An 8,433-nucleotide genomic window follows, 5' to 3' on the forward strand; every position below is an offset into this window, starting at 1 on the left:
TCAGAAGCAGGTCTAGAGCTAGTTAGAGCCTGAGGAGTAGTCGCAAATGAGGAAAATTGCATATTTTATTAAAAAAAATTTGTATTAATGTTTGTTTTTTTGAGAGAGAGAGAGAGAAACAGAGCATGATCGGGGAGGGACAGAGAGAGAGAGGGAGACACAGAATCTGAAGCAGGTGCCAGGCTCTGAGCTGTCAGCACAGAGTTCCATGTGGAGCTTGAACTTGTGAACCATGAGATCATGACCCGAGCTGAGAAGTAGGACGCTTAACCAACTGAGCCACCCAGGCACCCCTATAGTTTCTGGTTGACCCAGAGTTTTCTTTCTTTTCAGTCCCAACTCTGTATTCATTTGTTTACTTTTAAAAATGTCTATCTGATGATTTTTATGAATTTCATATAGGAGGCATTGGAAATCTGTCATGGAGCATTTATTTCCTTTCTTGTTTAAGTTTATTTATTTATTTAAGTTTATTAAATATATATATTTAAAGAAAGTTGTTCTTTCTTTATTTATAAAGAAAGAAAGCAAGTGAAAGAAAGAGAACGAGAGAGAGAGAGAGAAGTGAGAACCAGTGGGAAGGGGCAGCGAGAGAGGGAGAGAGAGAAAGAATCCCAAGCAGGCTCCATGTTGTCAGCCCAGAGCCCTACATAGGACTCGAACTTATGGAACCATGAGATCATGACCTGAGCCAAGAAGTAGGATGCTTAACCAACTGAGCCACCCAGGCACCCTGAAAGCTTGCATATTTTCAAGATCAACTGTGTGTATGCATGAACAAGTGTTTCTGTGTGTGTTTTGCATAACCTGATTTATATTTTACACCTTTAATGCGTTCCCGTTTATGAATATTTCATTAGGAGCATTACCTGGTTATTTTATTTTTGTGCATTCACTAAGAATAATTAAGCCTTTATTTTATCTTGAATTCCACCCTGTGACAGAGACCAAGTTTTAACATCTGATAAAAACAAACAACTCCACGTGCAGCCAGAGAGACCTGAGGACTTTACAAGGTTCTGTTTGGCTGAAATGCTTCATGGTCGATTGGCTGGGCTATTAGAGGATGGAGTACTTTCAGCTATGGGTTATGATGACCATCACATCATGGTCATGTGTCACATCATGAAGTGAAGTAACAATGCACACATTTTATATGTTATACGGAAATGTCATTTGTTTCAATCAAATATTTGACATAGTCTAATGCAACAGATTTTTTGAAAAAAAAATGCCTAGAGAGATGTTTTCTGATGTTTTTTTTAAAAAAAACTCTGAACATAAAAGCATCAATATATGAATTATACTTGTATGAGTCACAACGACGGATCGTCCTAGACAACGGGTGGTGAGGGAAATTACTGAGATTTACTAAAATTCCAGCACAAATTATTTGACTTTTCTTTGCCTCCAAAGTAATGACCTTGGAAAGGCCCAAATAAGAAGGGGTTTCCTCTGGTAACTGGTTCAGAAAGAACGTCAGTGTTTTTTAAATTAAGGTATGATTGTCACATTCATAATTTTGTTAACATTATTCATTAACTCAGAACAGCCTTTCTTACTCTCCTTTCATCTTAATGTTAATTTATTTTTAAGACTATACTTTCAGGGATCATTTCTATAGTTCGTTACTAGAGAAGTTTCTCTGAATGTTTAATGTTGATTTATTTTAGAGAGAGAGAGAGGGAGACACAAATCCGAAGCAGGCTCCAAGCTCTGAGCTGTCAGCACAGAGCCCGACACTAGGCTCGAACTCACAACAGCAAGATCATGACCTGAGCCAAAGTCGATCGCTTAACCGATTGAGCCACCCTTGTTCCCCATTCCTCTCCTTTAAAAAAACAAAAACAAAACAAAACAAAACAAAACAAAACAAAACAAAACAACAACTGTTATTCACAGGGTAAAGCATTGAACACGTGACCAAAATAATAAACCAAAAACAAACACTTTGCATGTTTCCATGGTATTTTTTCACGTGTGTGTATGTGCATGTGTGTAAATGTGTGTGTATAGGTAAGGTGCTGGGACGAATCGATGAAGAGGGTGGAATTTAGGAATAATGTTATTCTTTTTGTGCGAGCTACCCAGAAGGCACTGTGTACATGGAAGAAGGTGTCATGCACGCTGACCTTGGGAGAGGAATGCCATTCATAAAGAATTCCATTTGGGCATACCTTCTTCAATCACAGCAGGCAACCACAGGTATTATTGAGCTATCACTTTGTGTCATCTAGTCTCCTAGACACCATGACCAGTATAAAATGAGGTGGGAGATTGAATTCCCTTCTGCAAGAAGCTTTCAACACGATAATTTATTTACATTAAAACACACAAGAAACAAGAGGGTGAGAGTGTATACAGTAAGGTGGTAAATCGTGTGTAATAAATGATTAGTGTGCTCAGAGTTGAGAAATGGGGGGGTCAGTATGCTATCTATTTTCAAATTTCGGGAAACTGACATCATGTTTCCACAGTCTCTACCGATTTTAGGAAGTTATGAGTATATCGATGCATGATCTGTTCATTTATTTTTCAATAACCCGTGTCATTTAAAGTATGATTTGTCTTATAAGAATAAATATGACACAAGAAGGTAGAAGATAGATAAGGCGTTTTTAGGAGTCAGGTTAAAGTATGTAGCCCCAGAAATTAACCTGCAAGGAAATGCATGCTGTGGGGTTCTACAGAGTCATTAAATTTGGGTGTGGCAGTGGTTGCATAGGGCTGTACGAGGCACTGCTCTTGGATGAAAAACCAATCATCAGCATCAGTTAGGCTCTTGTCCTTCTATTGTGTTTTAAAAGGAACTCTACTTTTAACAGTTACGAAATAAATAAAACTATCCAAGAAAATATTCCAAGCCCTTTCACCATATACATTGGTAATATATAATATACGACATATATTCTCCTGTGAATTATTCTGTGACTACGAGGTGAAGGGTACACACTCTGGAGTGCGAAGCGAATTTCTGCTCTTCACACTTAAAAACAAATTTCGCAAAAAATGAAATGGAATCTTTCCAAGGTGACAAATTGTGAGATCCTTTTTTTTTTTTTTAGCAAGTAGGAACCATTTTCTTTTACTTCTGAGATTTTCCTGAAGTGCTTACACATCATTTTGTGGTTTGGGACAAATAATGTGCCAAATGTTTGAGAAATTCTGCTGTCATATATCCTTTATAGCCATTAATTCCTCTTTTCAAAGTTGGAGGTCTTGGGAACAGTCATATCTTTACAAATTCCTCCTCCTGCTCCTCTGGGTCAGTTTCAGCTCTGACCACCACTATTTCCTTCAGTATTTCTATTGGGATTTAAGACATCATTAAAATAACTGGTTGTGTATGTGGCTGTGTGTGTGTGCCACAAACTTTTGCAGAATATATAATCCTGTAAGGTCTACAGAATTCAAATTCCTTCTTAAATGCAAACTAGTTTAGTTTCTTAATCATACAGTTAGACTTTCCACCAGTTTGTGCTTTATAATTTATAGCTTCAAAGTTCATGTGCAAAATACAAATATGTAGAGATGTTTTAGTCCCCAAAGAAAAAACAAATCTTGCCATTTATGTCAGATACCTATGATTTTTCTTCTAATGTGAATATTTTAGTATTTACAGGATATTTTAGGATCATTGTTTTAACACTGTTCTGATTTATAATAGCATGCTTATATGACAGTTATGGATGTCCACGTACATAATTAGATTTCCACGTTAGAGATCTGGGGAAGTGTTTATCTTTGAAATTTCATACTTTATTTTCTTAAAAAAACAGCTACCAATACGGCTTACATTTGCCATTGATATTGACTAAAAGCAAAAGCCTTTGAAAACGAAGGAGTCTTATATAGATATCTCTTATTTCCTGACTCTAAACATTTTAAAGTATCTATTTAAAATTTTCTGGGCACCTGGGTGGCTCGGTCAGTTAGATGTTCGACTTCAGCTCAGGTCATGATCTCACAGTTGGTGGGTTCAGGCCCGCATCGGGCTCTATGCTGACAGCTCAGAGCCTGGAGCTTGTTTCAGATTCTGTGTCTCCCTCTCTCTCTGCCCCTCCCCTGCTCGTGCTCTGTCTCTGTCTCTCTCAAAAATAAATAAAACTTTTCTAATTTTGTTGAAATGTGTTGGTTCTAGAAATCATAATGCATTTGTCATTTTCTACTTATAATTCCTCCCCCCCACAAAGTATTGATTTGGGGGATGAGTTAAACATCTCACTAAATCCTGAAATTTCTTATAGATCTGACCAAAGACAGTGAAAGTAAAGCCAGTGTTCAGTGTCTGTAACCAGGGGCTCTGATCTTCGATCCCTGAATAAATCTATGCCGCGTTATTCCATGTACTTCTGCCTACAATTCTAAATGAATCCGATATCCAGGCTCCCTTTTGAGGTACAAATTGAATTGAATTTATTTTAATTTGACATGTCTGTCATGTTTTGTGACTGTAGCTTCAAACAATTTTAGTATCTTGTTTTTTTAATTGTCAAGAAAAATTTTAGTCATGGAAATAGTGCTGTTATTAAAAACAGAAGTGTCCCAAGCCAAAGCGTTAAAACATTATATTAATATTGAAATCGAATGCCATACTTCTGTGGAGATACAAAGTTAAGGGACGAATGTGATGTTCTTTAGCCAGATTAGAAAATCAGAATTTCGAGCTATTCTTTGAGCGGTAAGCTTCATTAGCAGGTGGATAAGAGAAGGGGCGAGGTATATATTAGGTACCAAGTTGGAAATAAACTAACTGCAAGGAGAGCACATCACATCCAGCTGCTCCCTGTCAGCAGGGGGCAGCTGACACTGTATCTCATTTCCAGCTTGCCCCACTGAGACAGATGTGGTAGTAAAAGGCAAGCAATCTAAGCAGTGGTAGTACTAAGAACTTATGAATGGGACGTACCATTGGAAACTGGTCAGATTAATTTCATGTGTATCTGGTGATATGAAGGCTCATGCTAGTTAGCCTTGGAACTCCATTGAGACAATACCTGTTTGTGTTTAAGCACAAGTTCCTTCATAGAGCCAGGTATGACACATCACCAGGACCACTCCTGGGGCCATTAGTAACAATAACCCCTTCCCCTTTTAAAGGAGCTCACAAAGCATTGTGATGGTCCCATTATTTGGGGTTCTTGAGAAAATCTTGCTGGAGAAGCTTTTTTTTTTTAATTTTTTAATGTTTTATTTATTTTTGAGAAAGAGAGAGAGAGAGAGACAGAGACAGAGCACGAATGGGTGTGGAACACAGAGAGAGGGAGACGCAGAATCCAAAGCAGGCTCCAGGCTCTGAGCCGTCAGCACAGAGCCCGATGCGGGGCTCGAACCCACGAACCGTGAGATCATGACCTGAGCCGGAGTTGGACGCTTAACCGACTGAGCCACCCAGGCATCCCTGGAGAAACTTTTGAAGGACACAGGTGTTGTAAACGACCTTATTCATGAGGTTACTCTAACTAGGCAACTCTGAGGGAAAATGGTGTTTGAATGTTTATAAGTGTCCACAAAACAGTAAAACACACACACACACACACACACACACACACACACACACACACAAACATCTCAAGGAAACTTTAAAGTGTTTCTTCAGCTTATGTTTCAAAAAAGCAGATATTAGAACAGATACATGACATAAATAAGTGTTTGTGAGCATGATGCCATAAATAAATAGAATTGTTAAAGACAAAAAAGAAGAAAACAAAACACTTCTTGCTCTGGAAAACGGGGACCCCAGTTATCACCATGATGTTGTCTACTTTGAGTTTTTCTTATATTTGTACACTATTAAAAACAATTCTTTGAAAGGAATTCCATTTTAAGCATAAGTGTTGACCTGTAAAATTCCTTACCAAAATGATCTAATTTTACATGTGAAAATTCTCAGAAGAGCTCTGAGGTGCCCGGATTGAACTCACTTTAAATAAATCACAAATACCTAAAGGACTCAGAGAGAAAAACGAAAGACGCTGTGTTTCTCTAGCCTGAAGTATGAAAAAGAGATTCACAATCCCCCTTTAGTTAGCCTTGGCAAATATCCTCCCTACAATTTCTGAAGTTAGAAAGGGAGAGCATTTTATTTGGCAGGCATGCTTGGTAAAACCTGGATAAAGTTCAAAACCTCTGGATGAAATTGGTGACCATTGTCACTTAGTTAATAAGCATCTATTGTCTATTTCCTACATGAGATATTCTTCAAAGTGCAATGGTACAGAAATAAGTGAGATATAGCCCTAAAAGACTGCACAATTTAGTGGGAACACACAAATTCTATTTAATAGTGGTTTGGGGATATGGCATTGACAATTATGCTAGCTGGTGGGTTCAGGCCACGCCCTTCTCTAGATGTCCTCAAAACACACCATTTCAACCTCTTAACTGCCATGGAGCATATGCAGGGAACTTTATACCACTTGAGTTAGGTTCAGGGACAAAGAATGTCTGCACAGTCCACTGATGTAAATACAGCCAAGGAACCTCATGATAGAAAATTAGCTCAGACCAGAATTGAGATGAGGAGATAGTCAAGGCTTATTGAATATTTTTTTTCCTGGCTTCCAAAAGATAGCCAACTGGAGAAAAAAGCCATAGAATTTATGAGGTACAAGGAAGGCCACTACATGCAATTATGTCTGGTATTATGAGCCAGACCCCTAGGTAGGTCTGAATACAGGAAGAAGCAACGTTTCTGGCAAGATCCTGCCTCCCCTGCTGTATCCCCAGCACACATGTGCATGAGCACCCCACCCACTCAATGCGTCTCTGCGCCCTGGGGAAGAGAAGGGGGTGGCAATGGGTTGTCACAGAACCACCCCTTGCACAGGGGAGGCATTTCGGAAAACCTTCATCAACCGATGTGCACAGTGTGATTCTCAGGTGGAGATGAGAAGAACACCCTGGAGAGTGGTTCAGATGCAGTTGGCAGCAACACGACATCTTTATCTGCTTAACAAAGAAACACACTTCTTGTTCCCTGCTCCAGCTTCAGTCTCCGTCCACTCTGTCATTCATAGTAAGCAGGTGCTTAATACACGGGTGTGGAATTCGTAAATGGATGCCCAGAGGCTGTTACATTGCACACCCCTCTGAAAGACGGCCCTGATAAAGAATATTCTCTTCCTCCCTTAGAATTGGTTTTGATTTCTTTGCTTGTTGTCTTTCTTAAAAAAAAAAACTTACTCAAGTATAATTGACATACAGTATTACGTTAGTTTCCTATGATGTACAGTATAATGTACACATCATGTACATTATACATGTACAGTTAGTACATATTATGTACAGTATAATAGTTCAACAATTCTGTATTTCTCAGTGATCATGACGGTAAGTATACTCTTAACCCCTTCATCTATTTCAGTGCCCCACATCCCTCTGGCAACCACCATTTTGTTCTCTGTATTTAAGAGTCTGGGTTTTTTGTTTGTCTCTGGTTTTCTTTGTTTGCTCAATTGTTTTGTTTCTTAAATTGGATTTCTTCGTTGGAGATTTTTGTGATAATTGCATCTCAATATTGGGGACTGCTTGCCCTCTGTTAAAGAGTAATCTTTGTTTTCAATCTATTAGCCTGGAGATTTAAAAAATATTGTGTGAAATTCTGAAAATATGGATGTGGTATTTCTTTCTATTAAAAATACCGAGTAGAAAAATATAAATATAATTAAATATAATGTTCAAATATAATATATAGGGTGTATGCAATATACATTTGTATATTTTGATTTTTATTGATTTATACTATGATCTATTTTCTTTTCTTTCTTCTGATTACTTTGGGTTTACCTTAATCCTTACTTTTCATTTCTTAAGGAGGAAGCTGAGGTCATTTGAGACATTTCGTTTTTCCTAATTTTGTTCTTTAGTGTTGATCGATCTCGTATTCCTATTAGATGAGCTAAAATAGGGTGACTGTCCTGGTTTCTCTGGGGAAGCTCACTCTAACCACATGAGCTCTGAAAAGAAGAAGGAGGAGGCAGAAGAATAGCCAAGAAACGTGAGATGCACGTGACACAGTTTCTGGATTTGACGATGGCTGGAGAAACCAGCAGCCAAGAAATGAGAGCAGCTTCTAGAAGCCCGAAAAGGCAAGGAAACACATTCTTGAAAACTTCTCGAAGGAAAGCAGCCCTTCCAACACCTGGATTTTAACCCAGTGAAAAGTGTGTTGGTCCCCTGATGGACAAAACTATGCGATAACAATACAGCACCTTCAATGAGTCACTGAGTCTGTGTCATTCATTATGACAACAGTCTAATGCTAAGGAAAGCTAGCCATCAGGTTTACTAACCTTTTCCTTTGCCGTATTTAATCTGCCATTAGTCTCAAGCACAGCGTTTTTCTTCCCAGACCTTGCCATTTCTACCTCAGAAATTCAAGTTCGGTCTTTTTATATCCCCATGAGCCTGCCGAAATGTTTATTCTTTCCT

The 8,433-nt window shown here is 38.4% G+C and overlaps 1 pseudogene; it reads left to right on the forward strand.

The window, feature by feature from the left end:
* Positions 1–1,593: 1,593 nt before the first annotated feature.
* LOC125146830 (uncharacterized) lies at positions 1,594–1,701 on the forward strand (annotated as a pseudogene).
* Positions 1,702–8,433: the final 6,732 nt, after the last annotated feature.

This window comes from Prionailurus viverrinus, chromosome A1, assembly GCF_022837055.1.
Source record: "Prionailurus viverrinus isolate Anna chromosome A1, UM_Priviv_1.0, whole genome shotgun sequence".
NCBI lineage: Eukaryota > Metazoa > Chordata > Mammalia > Carnivora > Felidae > Prionailurus > Prionailurus viverrinus.